The sequence below is a fragment of the Panthera onca genome, chromosome B2 (assembly GCF_046562875.1).
Source record: "Panthera onca isolate mPanOnc1 chromosome B2, mPanOnc1 haplotype 2, whole genome shotgun sequence".
Lineage (NCBI taxonomy): Eukaryota > Metazoa > Chordata > Mammalia > Carnivora > Felidae > Panthera > Panthera onca.
Genome location: NC_138343.1, coordinates 1834719 through 1855280, shown reverse-complemented (window position 1 = coordinate 1855280; position 20562 = coordinate 1834719). Strand labels below are relative to the sequence as shown.

At 47.4% G+C, this 20562-nt stretch overlaps 3 non-coding genes across 3 annotated transcripts; 1 reads left to right on the top strand and 2 right to left on the bottom strand.

Annotated features, from left to right (window-relative positions):
* Positions 1 to 789: 789 nt before the first annotated feature.
* Positions 790 to 861, top strand: TRNAA-UGC (transfer RNA alanine (anticodon UGC)). The gene has a single exon. It is a non-coding gene; the product is annotated as a tRNA-Ala (tRNA).
* Positions 862 to 4460: 3599 nt separating this feature from the next.
* TRNAT-CGU (transfer RNA threonine (anticodon CGU)) lies at positions 4461 to 4534 on the bottom strand. Its single transcript has one exon. It is a non-coding gene; the product is annotated as a tRNA-Thr (tRNA).
* Positions 4535 to 12088: 7554 nt separating this feature from the next.
* Positions 12089 to 12160, bottom strand: TRNAA-AGC (transfer RNA alanine (anticodon AGC)). The gene has a single exon. It is a non-coding gene; the product is annotated as a tRNA-Ala (tRNA).
* Between the last annotated feature and the right edge of the window lie 8402 nt (positions 12161 to 20562).

Here is a 20562-nt window from a genome sequence, read left to right as displayed (position 1 = left end):
AGCAGACTGTTCAAAAGCTCTGTACAAAAACTGTTCCTGAGTTTTTGCGTGTATCAGCATCACCTCCGGGTCTTGTCAGGACAAGGGTTGCTAGGTCCCCATGCCTCAAGTTCTGGACTCACCGAGATGGGGCCTAAGAATTTGCACTTTTAGCAAGATCTCAGGTGATGCTGATGCTGCGGATACAAAGACCATGCTTTGAGAGCCGTTGCCTCACCCTAAAACCCTTTCTAAAGTATTAAAACCTGGATTTATGTTTGAATCTTCAGCGTCTTTCTTATACTTTCTATTCCACAGGATACAGGTTTACTCACCCAGTCTACAGAGTGGGCTCTTCCTTCTTGGGCCGAGATTTACACACACTGTGGACAATTCCAAGCCTAGAACCTGAGATTGAGTGGACCCTGCAAGATGACTCTGTCTCCGTCCTGTACCCAGGACTTTGTCCATCCATCACATTTCCCAGGGGGTTGCTGTAGCCATCTGTGGGTCTAGTTTTTCTCATGCCAGCCTTTCCAAAAGCCTCATGATCTGAATGACATATTCTTGGTCATTGTTAGGATAAAACCCACATTTCCACCTGCTTGTTTTGAGCTGGGCCTGGGCAGATTAAGGTGAATCTAAAGCCTTTAGTGATATTGATTTACAAACATTTTCTTTCTGACATTCAAGACCTGTAAAATTCATATAATTCTTGCACAACAAAGTGTAGCGAAATACATATTACAGAAAACTTGATGTATGTTCATAAAGAAAGGTATTTTTGTGCCCCATAAACTCTACAGTTCTGGGGATGTAGCTCAGTGGTAGAGCGCATGCTTTGCATGTATGAGGTCCTGGGTTCGATCCCCAGCATCTCCAGTCTCTGGCCGCTTGTGGCACGCCTTTTTAAAATGCTACATCTTGAACCAGACGTCTGTGGCTTTTAGCCCTTTTGACACTTTTGAGCAATTTAAACTGGAAGCAACTAAGTCAGGTTTCACTCTGGCCAGAAAGCCAAATATGCTGCTGAAGAAAATACTCGACTTGCTCTGCCAAGGGCACAGACTGATGTTCTGTTCCCCTTGAACAAGGAGCAGAGGCGAGGGTAAGGAGAGATTAAGCTGAGACGGTGGACTGGTTATTTCCACTTCTGCAACTTTGCTTTGTCAGCAACTTTTTGAACTTTGTCATAAGTGCCTCTACCGTTCATAACCAAAGAAATGCTTTACATCTCATTCTTTCTGTTTTAGAGGAGATCACATCTAAAGCCAGCCGCTGACTAGGAAGTCCACCACTGGTATAAATGGGGTAAACACATGACTAATTTCTAATGAGTTGGTTGCTGGAAGCTGAGAATGTAACAAGGAGAAATTGTAGGCCAAGAACAGTCTTCAGGTACAAGAGGAAAGAGAGACTTGGTTAGAAATCCATGCAGAGGGGGCCGCCTGGGTGGCTCAGTCGGTTAAGCGTCCGACTTTGGCTCACGTCATGATCTCACAGTTCTTGGGTTCAAGCCCCGCGTCGGGATCTGTTCTGACAGCTCAGAGCCTGGAGCCTGCTTCCCATTCTGTGTCTCCCTCTCTCTCTGCCCCTTCCCTGCTCATGCTGTGTCTCTCTCTGTCTCAAAAATAAGTAAACATTTAAAAAAAAATCCATGCAGAGAGCAAAAGGTTTTATTGGCTTCTCCTTGGTTCTTTTTGTAAACCAGAAAAAACTGCTCTTACCAATTATCATCAGGGACATAGGCCAACAGTGTCCTCTAAAAACATAGGCTAAGAAAATTTGTTCTTGGAAATCATGTCAGTAACAATAGAGTATCCTTATTATCTAACTGATGTGGCTTAAATGACTTTGGCTTTGACAAAAAATTTTGCTATGACTTTGACATAGAAACTTAGACTCTATTTCCAACCACTTTCCAGAGTTTCAGTAAGGATTTTCAGGAACATCTTCTAAAATTTATTATAACTGTATAGTTTTCTTTATTACTTTTTTAGAGAGAGAGCAAGCACATGCCAGTGGGGGCAGAGAAGCAGAAGGAGAGAGAGAGTCCTAAGCAGGCTCCACACTCAGCATGGGGCCTCATCCCACAACCCTGGGATCATGGCCTGAGCTGAACTCAAGAGTCGGTCGCTCAGCAGACTGAGCCACCCAGATGCCCCTCTAACTCTGTAGTTTTAAGAAAACAGGATGTGAGTCCAATTCTCAGGCCTGCCTGATGCTGCCACTTTATATACAGTCCTGCTTTGCTTTGATTCTATAAAACGCTGTTTCGATTATATTATACTATATTATATTATTATATTTAAAACTTAAACTCGCCCCCCCTCCCCAGCAAATCCTATAATGACGATGCCTCTTGCTTCGTTTGGCCAAAGTCTGTACTTCTGTTTGCATTTCCCCCATTGCCTGAGCAAGGATTAAGTTCATCTTTTATGTGTGAAGATTCAGCAATTGTAATTTATTTAACATTTTCTAATACAGAAGCGAAAAAATTGATATGGTGAGGCTAAGAAACAGAGACTGGTCTTTAAATAAAGTAAAAATTAATGTTCTTGAACTTTCTATAGGGAAAGCCTATTTAAGACACCAAAAAAAAAAAAAACCCCTACATAAATAAAAATATTGATTCATTTGCCTGGTTGTATTTAATATAAAGACACTCGTGGTTGCCATCCACAAACCAAGGGGAAAGGCTTTGAAGAACGACCCAACCAACACCTGATTGCAGACTACTTTCTTCAAGAACTGTGAGAAAAAAAATTCCTGTTATTTAAGCCATCGTGTCTGTGGGGCTTTGTGACGGCAGCCCTAGAAAGCTGACACAATTCTAAATGTGCCCAGGAGGCAGTGCTATTGTTACTGTCTTCACACCCCAGGGATAAAAGGAGAGTGTACATTTGTTGGATACATATTGGCATTCAGCATGCATTCCTACTTTCTTCTGGTTGACAGTCTTTACTGGAGGGCTTGGAAAGCTACAAAGGGTATGTCCCATACCCCCTTGCACCTAGGGATCTTGATACAAATGATATTAAAACAACTATTAGGCACACTTCTCTGAGGTTTACAAAACAGGATATTATCCTGCTCATTTTGGCCATTTTCTGCTGGCAAGCCAGACTGTGGACACATGCTTTCTCTGTAGCAATGTTACAAGCCCAGCCTCTGTAGAACAGGAGAGAGAGCGGTGACAGAGCCAATGCCATCATCCACGTTCCAATGTGCAGTCACAGCTCCTGAGTTTGGGAAGGGTCCTAGACAAGGCGGTCTCCTAAGCTTAACCTCATGGTTCGCAGACATGGTGGCATGTCCACGAGCTCAGCAATGTTATCACTAGCTTCCCTTGTAAAGCAGTTCTATAGATATGTGTATCCTTGTAATCAGGGGAAAGCACAAACACAGTCTTGTGGATATTTCTTGGACTCTTACTTGAAGGTCCAGTCTGAAGTCTGTCTCTCAATCACTTCTGCTGACTTTATACTAATCCAGTTTCCTGTTTTTAAATCCTTCCTGCTTAAGACATTTAGAGTGCTTCCTGTTTACTACACTGAACTCTGAATTGTGCTTCAGGTTAAGAAATATCAAAATAAATACTGATAGTAATGGGCTATAACCTATTGGATACAATAACAACCTGTGAATCCGTACAAATAAATAAGTCAATGAAGAAGAAAGAAATCGTCTTCTTCTTATACTAAGAAGTCAAATTATAAATATAGAAAGAATGATGGGTTTAGAAAATCACCATTTGGAAATCATTACATTAATAATTGATTTAGGCAAGAATCATCGAGTGATAAATTAAATAGGTAAAAGTTGAATGAGAACAGTACCTTTACATAGTCTCAAAGCATGTCCTCAAAAGATACTTATTAATTGCAAAAAAAAAAAAAAGTAGTTACGGAGAAATCTGGAAGACATCATCATAAGCAAGTGACCAACATTAACATCAGCAAGAACGGGACAATATGGGACAGTTGACATTATATGTCCACTGATGTGATGCACTGAAAAAGACACAACATCAGTTATATTCCTGCCCAGAATACAGAGCCTAAATTAATTGTGAAGAGGCCGCAGACTAACCCAAATTATGCAGTATGTTACAACATAACTGCTCTGTACTCTTCGAAAATGGCCATGTCAGAAAAAGAAAGCCCACAGGTTAAAGATGAAAGAGAACGACAAACGAGTTCAGTACATAATCAAAGATTTTTGCTAAAAAGGGCATCATGGAGGGAGGAGGACTGACATCCGCAACATGTCAGAGTTGGACCCTCCTCCCCAACAAGCGCACTATTCAGCAACAAGTCATTAATCCCTTCCTGAGAAATCAGGAACTATTGGAAACGCTCCCTCACGCAGGACTGTAAACCAGATTAGAGCTCCAAACAGTAGATTTGAGATTGAGATCAGAGATGATTTCAGACTAAAAAATTGGAGTAAATGGCCAAACAAAAAAAAAAAAGCTTTGCAGGCCCCGCTGGGAGTCGAACCCAGGATCTCCTGTTTACGAGACAGGCGCTTTAGCCAACTAAGCCACAGAGCCAGCTGCGCGGCGGGCGGAGGGACTTTGGTGATCAAATCGCGGTGCATTAGGGGGAAAGCCACTTCCGCCAGGTTCCCGCGCTCGCCCTAGCGGAGGAGGTCGCGCTCGCATGGGCGGGCGGGGGCTCGCGCGGGACACCCGGGAGCTTGGACGGGCACCTGCACGACAGCACGCATGCGCGCACCCTCCCCGTGCCGGGGAAAAAGCCTGGACCAGCCTCGCGGCGGGAAAGGCGAGAGCCGAGCTGAGTGTTGTGCGCGGGAAGGGGCTCGTCCGCGTGACGTCACACCGATCGCGGTCTTCGGGAACCTTCCGGTGAGAGGCCGGGTGAGGGGCCGGCTCCTCCCGCGAAGCAGGTGGGTGCGGCTTCCATCCCGGCGCGCAGAGGACCGCGCGCTGCGCTCGGACAACCGAGCCGAACCGAAACCAGCCGGGCGCCTAAAGGTTCCGGGCGGCTGTGCCCGAGCAAGTAGCAGACGGAGCAAGGTGGCTGCTCCAGGGTCGCCGCCCCGCAGCCCCGCCCTCGCGGGCCCGAGCCCACCAGCGCCCCGCCGGCCGCGGCAGGTGCACAGGGGGAAGCGAAGTTGGCGGCGGCGGCGGAGGAAATTCCTCTCGCTTTGGTGTTTCCAGAGGCTGCCCTTCTGTACTTTCCTCGTGGACTCTCGGCTCGTGGGGGCTCAACAAGCATCAGCTGACTGTGTAAATAAACATCACACAACCAAGCATTCATTCTTAAACCGTCAAGGACTGCACCCAGGTTTTCTGCCTTTAATTAGAAGAAAGTGCTACCAGGGAGGGGAGTGAAGTCGCCGGTTTAGAAGGTGACGCTGCACGTCCGCCCCGCTCCCGCTGCCCGGTTAAAATGCAAGACCGAGGACTCCTGAATTCTGTATCCATCCAAGTAAGGCTAAAAGGAATTCTGCATGAGGAGGCCCTCGAATCGCAAAGTCGTTTTAAATTCCTTTCTTGAATCAAATGTTCTGGCCTTGCCATTTTCTATTCCACTCACAGTGTTTTGGTAGAGAGTGTAAACACATGTCTGCGAACCAGATGATCACTTTTAAACTTAGTCTGTTAGCAAACTTCTATGGCTAGGACGGTGTTTACTGTATACTCCGGATACTGTGGATTTACTGAGTGTGGAAACCAGCACCCCAAGTCATAATTGGGCCAGGGACCCCGGCATTTCTGAATTCTAATTAGCTGCATTGTTTATGATAAGGACTGAATAAATTTCAGTCACAAAAGTGCAATTGGGGGGCAGCTGGGTGGCTCAGTCGTTGAGCATCAGAGTCTTGATTTAGGCTCAGGTCATGATCCAGGGTGGTGAGTTTGAGCCCCCTCCCCCCCCCCCCCCCCCACACACACACACGAGCTCTGTGCTGAGCCGTGGAACCTGCTTAGGATTCTCTCTCTTTCTCTCTCTCTCTCCCTCTGCCCCTTCCCCATTATGTGCCCCCCTTTCTAAAATAAAAAATAAAAAAAATAATTTTAAAAAAGTTCAATTGGAATGTCAACATTTTCAGTGAAGTATGGCCAACAAGAGTTGTACTACTGAGAACCTAGCATGTGTCAGGTGCTGAAATGACTTCTGTGGATACAACTGGGCACAAGATGGCCACAGATGGTAGGAAACGAAAGGAGAAATGTTACTGAACATTGTAAGTGTTACAATAAAAGAAATACAAGATAACAGATGAACGCCTAACAGGGCCGGTGACATAGTTAAGTACACAGTACTCCCTATGTACATGGCTCAGTACATTTTCTTGGTCATTGCTCTTCGTTAGATTTTTCTTCTAGAAAAAAAATTATGTGTGTGTATAAATGATACAGGTAGCACTTAAAAACATCTGTAATACTTTCAAGTTAATCCCAGGCATTTAACCAAAATAGGAATCTGTGCTGAGGTGCAATGAAATAAACCTGACCAAGGTCCAGTGGTGGGAAGGTCTGGAAGGCACTTTAAGTAAAATTATCATGAGAGCAAAAAGAGGCAGAAGCTGGGGAACCTATTCCAGCGAGGGTCTCCCAGAAGTAGACTTGCACAGGGAAAGGACTGTGACTGGACTGAAAGAGCAAACAACATGAGACTACGGGCCAATTTGATGTAAAATTGCTTGAGTAACATTAGACGCAAAATAGCTACATAAGGGAGCACGGATACTAGAGCCTGGAGATGTTTCGTGATTGCAGTGATTTCTCATGAGCCTCTGAGTGCTTTCTCTGTTGAGAATAGGGTGAGGTGATGTACCACTAGCTAACGGGTGTTATCAGTGGAACTACGTCCCCCTAAACATCCCTATGTTGACATCCTAACCCCCAGGCCTGCAGAATGGGGTATAACTAGTGAAGATAAAGTCACCCTGGGGTAGGGTGGGGCTCTCTGATATATTATATACGTACTATGGATCCATATATACTCCTGTCCTTGTACAAGGGGAAATTTGGAGGCAGACATGCACACGTGTGAACATGAACACCAGCATCTGGGTGATGCATCCACAAGACAAAGAAGATTCCAGCAAACCACTAAAAGCTGGGGGTGGGGGGAGCATAGAGCAGGAGAAACGACCCTGCCTGCACCTTGATCTTGGATGTGTAGCCTCTAGAACTGCCAGGTAATAGACTTCTATTGTTTCAGTCACATAGTTTGTGTTATTTGGTTATGGCTGTCCTAGGCATCCTCCTCTGAGGAAGAACTAAGTTTTTTCCTGTGTTTTGCCCCAAACTTAACTGAAATAAATTTATTTTAAAAGGGAACTACCGAATAAGGGGCAATGGGAGGAAAGTGCAAGAGGTTCCTATGTCCTAACTAAAAAGCTGGACAAAAATTCAAGTTCAAAAGCAAAAAGAAAAGGAAAGTAAAAAAGGAAGGAGGAAGGAAGGAAAGAAGCAAGGAAGAGGAAGGGAGGGAAGGAATAAAGGAAGGAAGGGAAGGAAGGAAGGGAAGGGAGGAAGGAAGGGAAGGAGGGAAGTAGGCGGGGAAGGAAGGAAGGGAAGGGAGGAAGGAAGGGAAGGAGGGAAGTAGGCGGGGAAGGAAGGAAAGAAGGAAGGAAAGAAGGAAGGAAAGAGGGAGGGAAGGAAGGGAAGAGGGAGGGAAGGAAGGGAAGAGGGAGGGAGGAGGAGGGAGGAATGAGAGAGGGAATGAAGGAAGGGAAGGGAGGGAGGAAGGGAAGGGAGGGAGGAGGGAGGGATAGAGGAAAGGAGAAAGGAAGGAAAATGAAAGGAAAGAAGGAAGGAGGGAGGAGGAAGGAGGGAAAGGGTGGGAGGAAGGTAGGGAGGGGAGGAAAGAAGGAGGGAGGGAGGGAGGGAGAGAGAAAGAAAGGGAGGCAGTCAGGCAAGCACAAGGAGAAATCTATGTCTGATCAGTGATCAGGTCCAAAGTTCCAGAAAACAACCAGAGGTGGGGAGACGTGGAAAGAAATATGGGGCACTCAGAATTGGAACCCCTGATGTGTTGGGAAGGGGACAGCTTCAGCCTGGGAAGGAAAAGTTAAGAACAGGGATACCATGGAGGCTTGGGGGAGAAGGATCAAATGGGGGTAACCAGGTAAGGGGCCGTTACAAGGGGAGCAAAAGCAAAGACTGAGTGAGGAGCACACAGAGGCCAGAGCCTCCAAGGGGGGTTGAGGGGGGAGGCGAAAGAGAGGGGAATGTGGGGAGCATGGGTGAGTGAGATCTGGGATGGAGGTGGCGGGCAATCCGCACCAGGATGGGGGGGGAGGTGCAGGAAAAGGCACTTTGAAGAAGACAGGAGAGGTGCAGGCAGTGCAGAGGGCAATGTGGGCTGTTAGGGGGTCAGTACAACAGACTTCTAGTATAAAGTGTAGACTGCAAGGGTCCACATGGAGAGAGGAAGGGAAACGAAAAGGTAGGGGTCCATCATTTTCCCAGAAAAAGAAAGATTTGGATAATGAGTTTATGAGGTCTATTGTAACATTCTCTGTATCAATATCTTAAATATCTCATAATTAATTTTAATAACAGAATGTTTTGCATAAACTTTCACATGATCACATTAGAAGAAGAATATGGACGTAGAGCTGGAGGCCAGCGCACCTGCAAACTCCGAGCATGAGCCTGGTTGCTTTACACGTAGTAGAGCCTCTTCCATAATCAAGTGTTGCTACCATTTCTAGACTTCCAAATCTATGAATCCAATGCCCGAGGAAAGGAGCAAAGGGTAGAGAAATGGTCTTTGTCCCTAAGTGGCTCCGTTTAGATATAAAACAATGTATCCGTGGGCCACCATACTGTGGCTTTCCTAGAACACACGCCATTCTTCCTCAAAGTGATTCCTATTTCTTGACAAAGGTAGGGATCATTGCTTCCCTGGAGAATTGGCAGACTTTTGTTAGATAAAATTTTACCCAAGAGAATGCCAGGACCTAAGAACAAAGTGTGACAGTTTAATTTTATGTGTCAACTCGGCTAGGCTGTGGTGCCCGGCTATCCGGTCACAACCCAGTCTCGTTGTGGCTGTGAACATATTTTTTTTTAGACGCGATTAACATTTATATTAGTAGACCTTGAGTAAAGCAGATTACCCTCCATAAGGTGGGTAGGCTTCATCCAAACACCTGAGGGCCTTAAGAGTAGTTCCCCCAAGGAGGACACATTCGGCTTCTGGATTGCCTCTGCACTCAAGACTGCTCTGTCAACTCTTGCCAGACTTTTCAGCCTGCCCTGCAGATTTCAGACTTGCCGGCTCCCACAGCTGAGTGAGCCAGTTCCTTAAAATAAGTCTCTCGCTCTCTCTGTCTCTGTCTCTGTCTCTCTGTCTCTACACACACACACACACACACACACACACACACACAACACTGGTATATTTCTCTGGAGAACACGGACTAGCTCACCAAGTAAGATGTTCAGTTGCTAAGAGAAAACACCTGTACAGCTCCCAGGAGACCAGCAAGACCTTCGGGCTCAAGGAACTCCTAGCTCTTAAACCTGACCCCGGGCTGAGTGTTTAAGCTCTCCCAGATTTGCTGCATTCTGCTGACATCTTGGAGCCCGGAATGCAGTCTGGTTCTATGTAAATGTCTGCATGAGAAGTGCAGTTGGCTTGTCTCCTCATCTGGTTTGTCCTCTCTTCGTACCTGAAGACCCAATACAGACAGGAAAGAAAAGAGATTAGCCTTCTGTGCTATCTACATACCTGGACATATCTTATTTTCAATGACCAAGAGGCCCGTGGTCACAATTTAAGATTAAACTGTGCGAGGATCGCCCAGTACTACCATGCAGGTCGGCTATGTCTCATTCTCCTTGCAATGAAAAGAATAAGGTGTATTTCTTTTTCATGAAACTACCTAGGTTCACCTCTAATTTTCTCTAGCCACAAGACTATAGAAACTGGTAAATGGAGTCAAACTCAGTGTGGGCTCAGAGAAATTTCATTGTTCCTAAATAAAAGGAGTCCTTAGCCTTTTCAGTGCTAAGGAATAAAGATCAGCAAATCGCATTTTCCCCAGATGTCAGCTCTGCTCCTTTCTATGTTCTTAGAAAATAGCTGCATTGCTTTCTGTCTTTGCTCCTCTTAATATTCTTTGGGCCAAAAAAAAAAAAAAAAGAAAAACTACAAAAAATGAGATCTGGCTTTATGTGATTAAAATAGTCATCTCTTGAAATATTGTTAAAGACATTATTATCTTCCTATCAGGGAGCCAGAATCACATGACACATTAAAACAAGCCCTCCTTTAGGGGTCCGTGAGTTCGAGCCCTGCATCAGGCTCTGGGCTGAAAGCTCGGAGCCTGGAGCCTGTTTCCGATTCTGTGTCTCCCTCTCTCTCTGCCCCTCCCCCGTTCATGCTCTGTCTCTCTCTGTCCCAAAAATTAAAAAAAAAAAAAAAAAAAAAAAAAAAAAAAAGTTGAAAAAAAAAAAACAAGCCCTCCTTTATGAAGACATAGCCCCAAGTTACCAATATCAACCCCTGCATTCCAGGAGTAATTTTATTTCAGGAAACTTGTAAGTCTATATCAGAGTCTCTTAGAGCACTGAGAGATACCTCCAAATTTAAATCTGGGGGAGCAGAGTTTAGGGTATATGCCTTCTGTCCCAGATGGCCCTCAATTATTAAATAATCTCCTTTCTTCCCAATGACCAGCTTTGCAAACTAGGGACCTCAGGGGGAGAGAGGGGGAGAGGGGAGAGACAGAGAGAGAGGTGGAGGGGGGAAGAGGGAAAGAAGGAGAAAAAAAGAGAAGCAAGAGAGGGAGAGAGGAGAGAGAGAGAGGAGGGGAGAGGGAGAGAGTGACAGAGATGTGTGGAAGAGGGAGACAAAGGGAGGAGGAGAGAGAGGGAAGGAGGGTGGGGAGCGGGAGAGCGAGCCCTCTTCTCTCTACTTAATGGAACTGAATGTGGAGAACTTAAGTTCTATCTGATTGGTGGCCTCCAGCTGCCCCTGACGTGGCCAGCCTGGGGACTGCTCAGACATCTGCGACCATCTGAGTGGCCAGTGTGGTCCCTAGATTAGTTTCGCCTAACTGAGAAAGGAAAAAACCTGCAGACGACCTGCCTTATCCCTCATCCCACCTTTGAGGGTATTTGGAGAGAATTTCAGTAGACACCATTGGAGTCAGGGGGCCAGCCGTGGTGACAGACGGGGGTATTAAGGTCTGACATAAAGGATGCTGGCCACGGTCACAGTTTAGGCCGGGCTCCTGCACCTGCTAGGAATCTGGGACGTTCAGGGTCGTGTCTGCGGTCCCTGGGACTCTAGGGAGGCCTGCCTGGGGGTGGGGGGAGCGAAGCCACAGAAAACCGTTCCCTAAACCCCCTGCTGGCAGAGGTGACAGAGGGTCCCAGGTGGAGAGGTGGAGGCTGAGGCACGAGGAACAGGACGCCGCGTTCGGAGACCCGGCAGACCCGGCGGACCCGGCGGTGGACGGTCCTCACCCGCAGGCGCCGCGTCTACTGGCATAGATTCTCCGGGTTGAGTCTCCAACCTGCACACCCGGTCCGCGCAGAGCACACCCGGACCCAGCCCTCCCGGGGTCGCACCCGGGGGCGAGAGGTCGGGCTGGGGAGGAGGGGGGAGGGCCTCCCACGCGCGTCCGCACCCCCCCCCCGGGGAGGGAACCCCCCCTCCCTGTGGCGCGTCCGCAAACCCCCACCCCGGGGAGGGACACCCCTCCCTGTCGCGCGTCCGCACCGCCCCACCTGGGGGAGGGACCCTCCTCCCTGTCGCGCGTCCGCACCCCACCCCCACCCCGGGGAGCCTCTGGCGGCCACGGCCTGGAAACTCAGCGAAGATACGGATTCATCCGCAAACCTTCTGGTGCAGACTTTTCACGGACAAACGTCACCAAGTCACCAAGGCTTTCTTCCTGCATGGGCGGGGGAGGGAGGGGGGAGCCGCTCCTGATTCGCTTTGTGGGCAAGCGCGGCCAGGCACGCAGTGGAGACGGTGGAGGGGTTCCGTGGACAGCCCCGCACCCCGCTGCCGCGGGGGATGGGAGGGGGGTAAGATGAATCGGCTTCTGCGGGGATGGACCCGGGCCGGAAGCAAGAAGGAAGCGTGTCCCCTGCGAGGGGACAAAAGGCTGGAGATGCTGGGGATCGAACCCGGGACCTCATGCATGCTAAGCATGCGCTCTACCACTGAGCTACATCCCCTCCGCGAGTGAGCCGGCTTTTCCAAACTGTCTTCACAGAACGATACAAATTTACCCCCTTCACGTTCTACATGCGTCTGTGGTTCGGGGAACTCGGATTTCCATCTCTGTCTATGGGAACCCACGGCCCAGGAACTCTGACCCGCAAGCCGTCCCCGCAGTAACCGCGGGGACGCGCGTCTGGGGAACCTGTAAGAAACACGCTCCCACAGCTTCCCCCCGTCAGTGCCTCGCTCTTCCCTCTGGAGGCACGTGGGCCAAAGGACAGGTGCTTCAGGGAAGGAAAAACCGCTTTGCCAACGGGACCCTCCAAACTGCCCCCAACTATCCCCCCACTTCTGCACCCCGCCCCCGGGCTCCAGAAACAGCCCTGCACCTCATTCCCGGGCTTCAGAAACTGCTCTGCACCCCGTCCCGGGCTTCAGAAGCCTCACTGCATCCCATCCCCGGGCTCCAGAAACCGCCCTGCAACGCGTCCCGGGATCCAGAAACCGCCCTGCACCCCATCCCGTGATCCAAAACAGCCCTGCACCCCATCCCCAGGCTCCAGAACCGCCCTGCACCCCGTCCCCAGGCTGCACCCCATTGGGGCGCTCCAGAAACCGCCTCGCACCCCGTCCCCGGGCTCCAGGAACTTCCCCGCACCCCATTCCCGGGATCCAGAAACAGCCCTGCACCCCATTCTCAGGCTTCAGAAACCTCCTGCACCCCGTCCCCAGGGTCCAGGAACCGCCCTGCACCCCATTCCTGGGCTTCAGAAAGCGCTCTGCATCCTGTCCCAGGCTTCAGAAACCTCCCTGCACCCCATCCCCGGGCTCCAAAAACCGCCCTGCACCCCATCCCGGGATCCAGAAATTGCTCTGCACCCCGTTCCGGGGGCTCCAGAAACCGTCCTGCACCTCGTCCCCGGGCTCCAGAAACCTCCCTGCACCCCGTCCTGGGCTCCAGATCGCCCTGCACCCCATCCCGGGATCTAGAAATCGCCCTGCTCCCCATTCCCGGGCTCCAGAAACCGCCCTGCATCCGGTCCCCGGGCTCCAGGAACTTCCCTGCACCCCGTTCTCGGGATCCAGACACAGCCTTGCACCTCATTCCCGGGCTTCGGAAACCGCTCTGCACCCCGTCCCTGGGCTCCAGAAACCGCCCTGCCCCCCGTCCCCGGGCTCCAGGAACCTCTCTGCACCCCATTCCCCGGATCCAGAAACAGCCTTGCACCCCATCCCAGGATCCAGAAATCGCCCCGCACCCCGTTCCCGGGATCCAGAAATAGCCCTGCACCCCGTCCCCGGGCTCCAGCAATCGCCCTGTACCCTATTCCCGGGATCCAGAAACAGCCCCCCACCTTTCCTTAGAAAACCGGGGCCGGTGGAGGGAACTCTGTCACAAGAACGATCTGCTTCCTCTCCCCTCGACTTGACGAGCCAAAGGGCGGAGATGTAGAGTGCTGCCCTCGGCTCGTGGCCCCCATTTTATCCAAAGAATGCAACCCAAATTCGGAGACTGGGAGTTCTGCGTCTTTGAAACAAAGGGCCTGGAAGGAGGTGAGAGAGGCGATACCGTGGAGGGCTTCCGTGGGGCTTTATCTGCTACACAGACGTGGTTCTCGGCCATCGGGGCCCCTTTCTCCCCAAGGGTTGCGAGCCGAGGCTTGGCGCCCGAGTGCGCGCACCCGGTGACCCAAGAACAAATCTGGAAGGACGGAGGGGATGCGGGGAGAAAGGAGAGCAGAGCTGAGGCTGCCGCGCGCAGAGGCGCGGATGTGTGAGCGGCTCGGAGGGGCCGGCTGCGCGCAGCTAGACCCTGGCCCGCGCCCCGCGCCCTTCCTCCCGGCTGGGGGAGCCCCCGGCCCGCGCCCCGCACCCTTCCTCCCCGCTGGGGGGGCGGGGTGTTCCCGCACTGGGGGTGGTGGGCCCCCACAGTCTGCGCAAAACTGAGTCGAATCGAGTTCAATGGCCCTTCCCTTCCCCGGGGCCAGTGATGGTTTTCAAGGAAGGTACAGAACCCTCTGGTGGACACACACACTAGCCAGTCCGCAAAAAGACCAGTTTTCTCAGGATAAAAAGAGAAACACGAGAGGGCAATCACGCGTCTTCGTTTAGCATTGCAACTCGATTTTCCGGGAGTGTGGTTCCTGATAATAGTCTGCTATCTTAAAGGAAAGGATAAAAATTATTTTTTTGTGAGCAATTATTATTTACTAAAGAGAAAATGTGTTTAAGGCCTGCGGTGACTATTAGCTATCTACTGTGTAACCTGGAGGTAGACATCATTGCGTGCCTTCCTGAAGGTTGGCCAAGGCACTGCTATCCCCAGTCCTACAGTACCTGGCCTAAGTAAATATCTGAGTCATTTTTTTTAAGAGTGAATGAGTGAATGGATAGACAGATGGATGCTTGCATAAATAAACCAACAGCATATTTCAGTGGCCACTTAGGAGATTTCAAATGGGAGAAATCATGAAATTTGCGTTCAGTCCCCTCAATTCCAAGAGAGAAATGGAAAATGTATAAAAATGTACCAGTTATCAAAGCCAACCCAAGAAGTTACAGAAAATCTGATTCAACATACAACCATTTAAAAAGCTGAATCGAGAGTTTGAGCAACATTTCCATAAAATATATTTTCTAGTCTGATATTATTTTATTGGCACGGGATATGAAATCTGAAAGGAAATGATAGCCTCTGTTATACAAAATATTCCAGCAAACAGAAAAGCTTTATAAGTTATTCTAGGAGAGAAGTATAATATTGCCACCAAAACTCAATGGAGAAAACTTAAGAAAGAAAAATTACAGGACAATTTCACTAACAAACACAGAGGCAAAAACATAAATAAAAACCCCAGCCAACAGACCTCCAGTTTCTGATTCCATAGGTAAGGACTTTGGAAGTTACCACTCCATCCTACTAACCAGTAAAAAGCAAAACAGGCTGAAAAATCAGCAACTACTGCCCCCGAGTTTGGAAAGACAGATGGTAAGTACAGGGAGGAAACATGCTCTGGACTTTTATCCAACATGGTACTGGAAGTCCTAGCTCCTGCAGTCAGGCAAGAAGAAGAAATAAAAGGCATCAGGGGCCCTGGGTGACTCAGTCGGCTGAATGTCTGACTGTTGATTTCTGCCGGGGTCATGATCTCACAGTCGTGAGACTGAGCCCCACGCCAGGCTACGGGCTGACAGCGCAGAGCCTGCTGGGATTTTCTCTGCCCCTCCCCCACCTGTGCTCGCTCATGTTCTCTCTCTAAATAAATAAATAAACATAAAAAAATAAAAGAGAAATAAAAGGCATACAAATTGGAAAAGAAGAAGTAAAACACTCACTATTTGCAGATGACATGACACTATGTATAGAAAACCCTAAAGACACCACCAAAATCTAGGAAAACTAATAAACAAGTCGGTAAACTTGCAGCATATAAAATCAATGTACAAGAATCAGTCGTGTTTCTAATAACAAATGATCTGAGAGAAATTAACAATCCCATTAAAAATTTTTTTTACATTTATTTATTTTTGAGAGACAGAGCACAAGTGGGGAGGGACAGAGAGAGAAGGAGACAGAATCCGAAGCAGGCTCCAGGCTCTGAGCTGTCAGCACAGAGCCCCACCCCACGCGGGCTCGAGAGAGCCCCACGGGGCTCAAACTCACAAACCATGAGATCAGGACCTGAGCCGAAGTTGGACGCTCAACCAACTGAGTCACTCAGGCGCCCCAACAATCTCATTTTAAAGAAGATGTGGTATATATAAACAATAGAATATTACTCAGCCATAAAAAAGGATGAAATCTTGTCATTTACAACAACATAGATGGAGCTAGAGAGTATTATGCTAAGTGAAATAAGTCAAAGAAAGACAAATACCATATGATTTCACTCATATATGGAATGTAAGAAACAAATGAGCAAAGGGAAAAAAGAGAGAGAGGCAAACCAAGAAACAGACTCTTAACTACAGAGAACACACTGGTGGTCAGCAGAGGGAAGGTGGGGGGAAGGGTGAACTAGGTGATGGGGATTAAGGAGGGCACTTGTGATGAGCACCGGGTGAAGTATGGAAGTGTTGAATCACTAAATTGTACTCCTGAAACTAATATTACACTGTATATTAACTAACTGGAATTTAAATAAAAACTTAAAAAAATTTTTACATGAAAAAAGAAACAAAACAATCCTATTTATAGCTGTATTGAAAAGAATAAAATACCTAGGAATAAACATAACCAAGGAAGAAAAGATCTATATACTAAAAACTATAAGACATTGATGAAAGTAATTGAAGAAGACATTAAGAAAATGGAAAGATATATATCCATGTACATGGATTAGAAGAATTAATGTTGTTAAAATGTACCCATACTACCCAAAGCAATTTACAGGTTCAATGTAATCCCTATCAAAATCCCAATGGCATTTTTTATAGTAAAAGAAAAAAAATCCTAAAATTTGTATAGAATCACAAAAGAAATGGAAGAGCCAGACAATCCCAGAAAGAACAGAGCTGGAAGTTTCACACTTCCTGGCTTTAAACCGTACCACAAGGCTGTAGGAACCAACAGTATGATACTGTCATGAAAACAGACACATAGATCAATGGAACAAAGTAGCTCAGAAATAAGCCCTTGCATATATGGCCAATGAATTATGACAAAGGACCCAAGAATATACAATAGGGAAAGGATAGTCTCTTCAATCAATGGTGCTGGGAAAACTGGACAGACACATGCAAAACGAACCTGGACCCCCATCGTACTCTGTACACAAAAATTAACTCAAAGTGGGTTACACACTTAAGTATAAGACCTAAACCATAAAACTCCTAGAAGAAAACACACAGGGTAAGCTCCTTGACACTGGTCTCAACAATGATTTTTTGGATTTGACAGCAAAAGCAGAGACATAAAAACAAAAATACAGAAGCAGGACGACATCAAACTAAAAAGCTTCTGCACAACTGAGAAAATCATTAACAAATGAAAAGATAACCTATAAAATAAGCAAAAATATTTGCAAATCATATATCTGGTTAGTTATCCGATAAGGGTTTACTATCCAAAATATATAAAGAACTCATACAACTCAATAGCAAAATCGAACAATCCAATTTAAAAATGAGCAGAGGAACTGAATAGACACTTTTCCAAAGAAGACCTACAAATGGCCAACAGGTACATGAAAAAGTGTTCAATGGCACTCATCATCAGAGAAATGCAAATAAATACCACAATGAGATATCACCTCACACCTGTTCCAATGGCTATTGGCAAAAAGTCAGGGCTGTAGGCAAGGATGTGGAGAAAAGCGGACCCGTCCACACTGTTGGTGGGAATTTGAGCAGCCACCACTAAAAATATAGAGCTCCTCAAAAATTAGAAACAGAGCTACTATATGATCCAGCAACTCCACTTCCGCGTGTGTATGTCTGTGATATTGTGCTTTATAATAAGAAAAAATTTGTATTTGGTTTTCATCCTGTTGCCGGCCCACAGCTCCTAAAACCCACAGAATTTCCTAGGTCATTAGAGCGGCAAAGATGTGTTTTGTTATGTTAATAGTGACGGCTCCTGCCGTTGGGGGCTGGGTGCCAGGAGAACCAGCCCTGCGGCAACGAAGGTAGGAACTTCTAGCCCCACCTCTCTAACTCCCAGGAAGGGGAGATGGGCTGAAGGTCAAATCAACTACCAATGGGCAACGATTTTATCGATCATGCCTGCGTAGTCGTGCCTAAGCACGGAGATTTCTCTGCACCGAAACCCTAAAGAACAGGATTTGGAACAAAGCTTCTGGGTTGGTGATCACGTAGAGACTGGGGGTGAGTGGCACACTTGGAGGGCAGAGAAACTCCATGCCCTTTCCCTAAGCAGTTCTTCCATCTGGCTGTTCTGAGTTACACCCTTTTAATCCAGTAAGTAAACTGTTTCTCTGAGCAGTGTGATCTGTTCTGGGAAATTAATCAAACCCAAGGAGGGAGGGTCATGGAAACCTCTGGTTTATAGTCAGTCAGTGAGAAGTACAGGTGGTGTCCTGGACTTGTGACTGGTGTCTGAAGCAGAGGAGGGGAGAGGAGAGGCAGTTCTGTGGGATGGAGCCCTTAACCTATGGGACCCAGTTCTATCTCCAGGTAGATAGCGCCAGAATACAGCTGAACGCTAGGACACTCAGCTGACACACAGAGCATTGCTTATTGGTGTGGGGAAATTCCCTGCACACACACACTGGAATTTGGTTATTAGAACCACCTTTTAATATTCAAAAGAAATTAAGATAGATATCGAAGAGATATCTATTCACCCATGTTCACTGCATCATTAATTGCAATAGTAATATATGGAAACAACCTAAGTGTCCACCAACAAATGAATGGGCAAAGAAGATGTGGCATATATATTCAGTGCAGTATTATCCAGCCACGAGAAAGAAAATTCTACCATTTGTGACAACATTGGTGGACCTTCAGGGCATTATGTTACATGAAATAAGCCAGACAGAGAAGATAAATATGGCAAGGTGTCACTTCTATGTGGAATCAGGGCGGGCAAAAGTCAAACTCATAAAAAACAGGGCAGAAAAGTGGTTGTCAGGGGCTGGAAAATGGGGGAAATAAAGAAGTTGGTCTGTCACCTTAACATGACTTCTGCCCCAGTTCCATGCGGAAGTCCCCATCATGAAGTGAAAGCCCCTTCATGAATATGGATGCACTCTTAGGCTAAAACTTCCCAGTTTTGTTTTTGAGGAGACACTGCTTTGGGAAATATCCCTGGTGTTCTCCTTTATTTCTTGCAAATAAAACCCTTCCTTTTCCTACTCTTTGGCTTGGTTGTGTCTTTTGGCTGATGCCCCCCCCCCCCCAGATAAACCCAGTGTCAGGTAACAGTGAGTCTGATGTGTTCCCCTCCCCACCCCCAACAACACCAAGCAATTCTCCAATTATCAGCGGACACTGACTGGGTGTCCTACGAATTTAATTCAGATCTGACCCTATGTACCTGGAGACACTATCAGATTCCATAGGTTAAGGGCTCAGTCCCACCAGACGGCCCCTGGGTGGCTCAGTTGGTTGAGCGTCCGACTCTTGGTTTTGGCTCAGGTCATGATCTCACAGGTTTGTGGGATTGAGCCCCTCATCAGGCTCTGTGCTGACAGTTTGGGATTCTCCCTGTCTCTCTTCCCACCCCTCCCCCACTCGCACACACACACTCTCCCTCTCAAAATAAATAAATAAACATTAAAAAAAAAAAGATGGCCCCAATTCAGATGCCAATCACAAGTCCAGGGTGTTACCTGTGTTTCTGACTGACTGGATATAAACTGGAGGTTCACACAATTGCCTTGCTGTCAATCACTTGCTGAAGTAGCTCACAGAACTCTACTTACCAGGTTAGTACTTGATGTCAGGTTATCTACTTGACCAAGTCCTTATAAAAGATATAATAAAAGATGCAGGTGAACAGCCAGATGAAAAGACACATAGGGCAAGGTCTGGAAGGGTCCTGAGCATGGGAGCATCTGTCCCCATGGAAGTGGGTGCAACCCCCCCCCCCCCAGCATGTGGATGCTTCACCAAGACGGACAGTCATCAAATCTTGTTGTTCAATAGTTTTTATAGTGGTTAGTCTTCAGACCTTGTCTTCCCAGAGGCCAGTGGTTGAGGCTGAACAATGCAACACTGTAAACACTCAGTTGCTCTGGGACCAGTGAATCCAAGGCCATGGAGGGGTCCCTTTCTAACCTACCACATTAGCATAAATTCAGGTGTGCTTAAAAGGGGCTCCTTATGGGTAACAAAAGACATTCCTATCATTTGGGAGAGTACAAGGGTTTTAGAAGCTCTATGCTAGGAACCTGGGACAAAAACGGGAGATATTTCTTGTTGTGCCACAATGAAAAATAGCAATTATTAAGACAGGGAAAGCAAATGACTAGGGGACAATATTGGGATCACCAGGCAGCAGTGTCTACCCATTTAATATTTGTTTCTGTGAACTTAAAATGACTCCCATGAGCATGGTTAGGTGTTTTTCTTTGGAAAATTTTGGCTTCCCAGGCATTGGCATGGTTAGTTTTAACCTCAATTAAGGACCTTGCTAACAAAGCCCAGTGCAAGGAGGGAAGGGAAGTTGATCTGTGGGTGTTTAGGAGTTTGAAGAATGGCTGGAGATGCATACTAGAGTGAATGAGCAGGGAGGTAGCATATGGTTTTGAGAGGTAATGGAGAGTAGCACTGGGAGTCCTGGGTGATTGATTAGATACGTGTGGGCAAAACAGGGCACGGCACCCATGGGGCAGCTAAGTGGAGATGTGCTAGACTAAAGATATATTTTGAGAAGTGTCAGCTTATTGAGGGTGTTAGAGCCATCTAGTACACAAGAATGCTTAGGAAGGATGTGTAGTGTAGGAAGAAA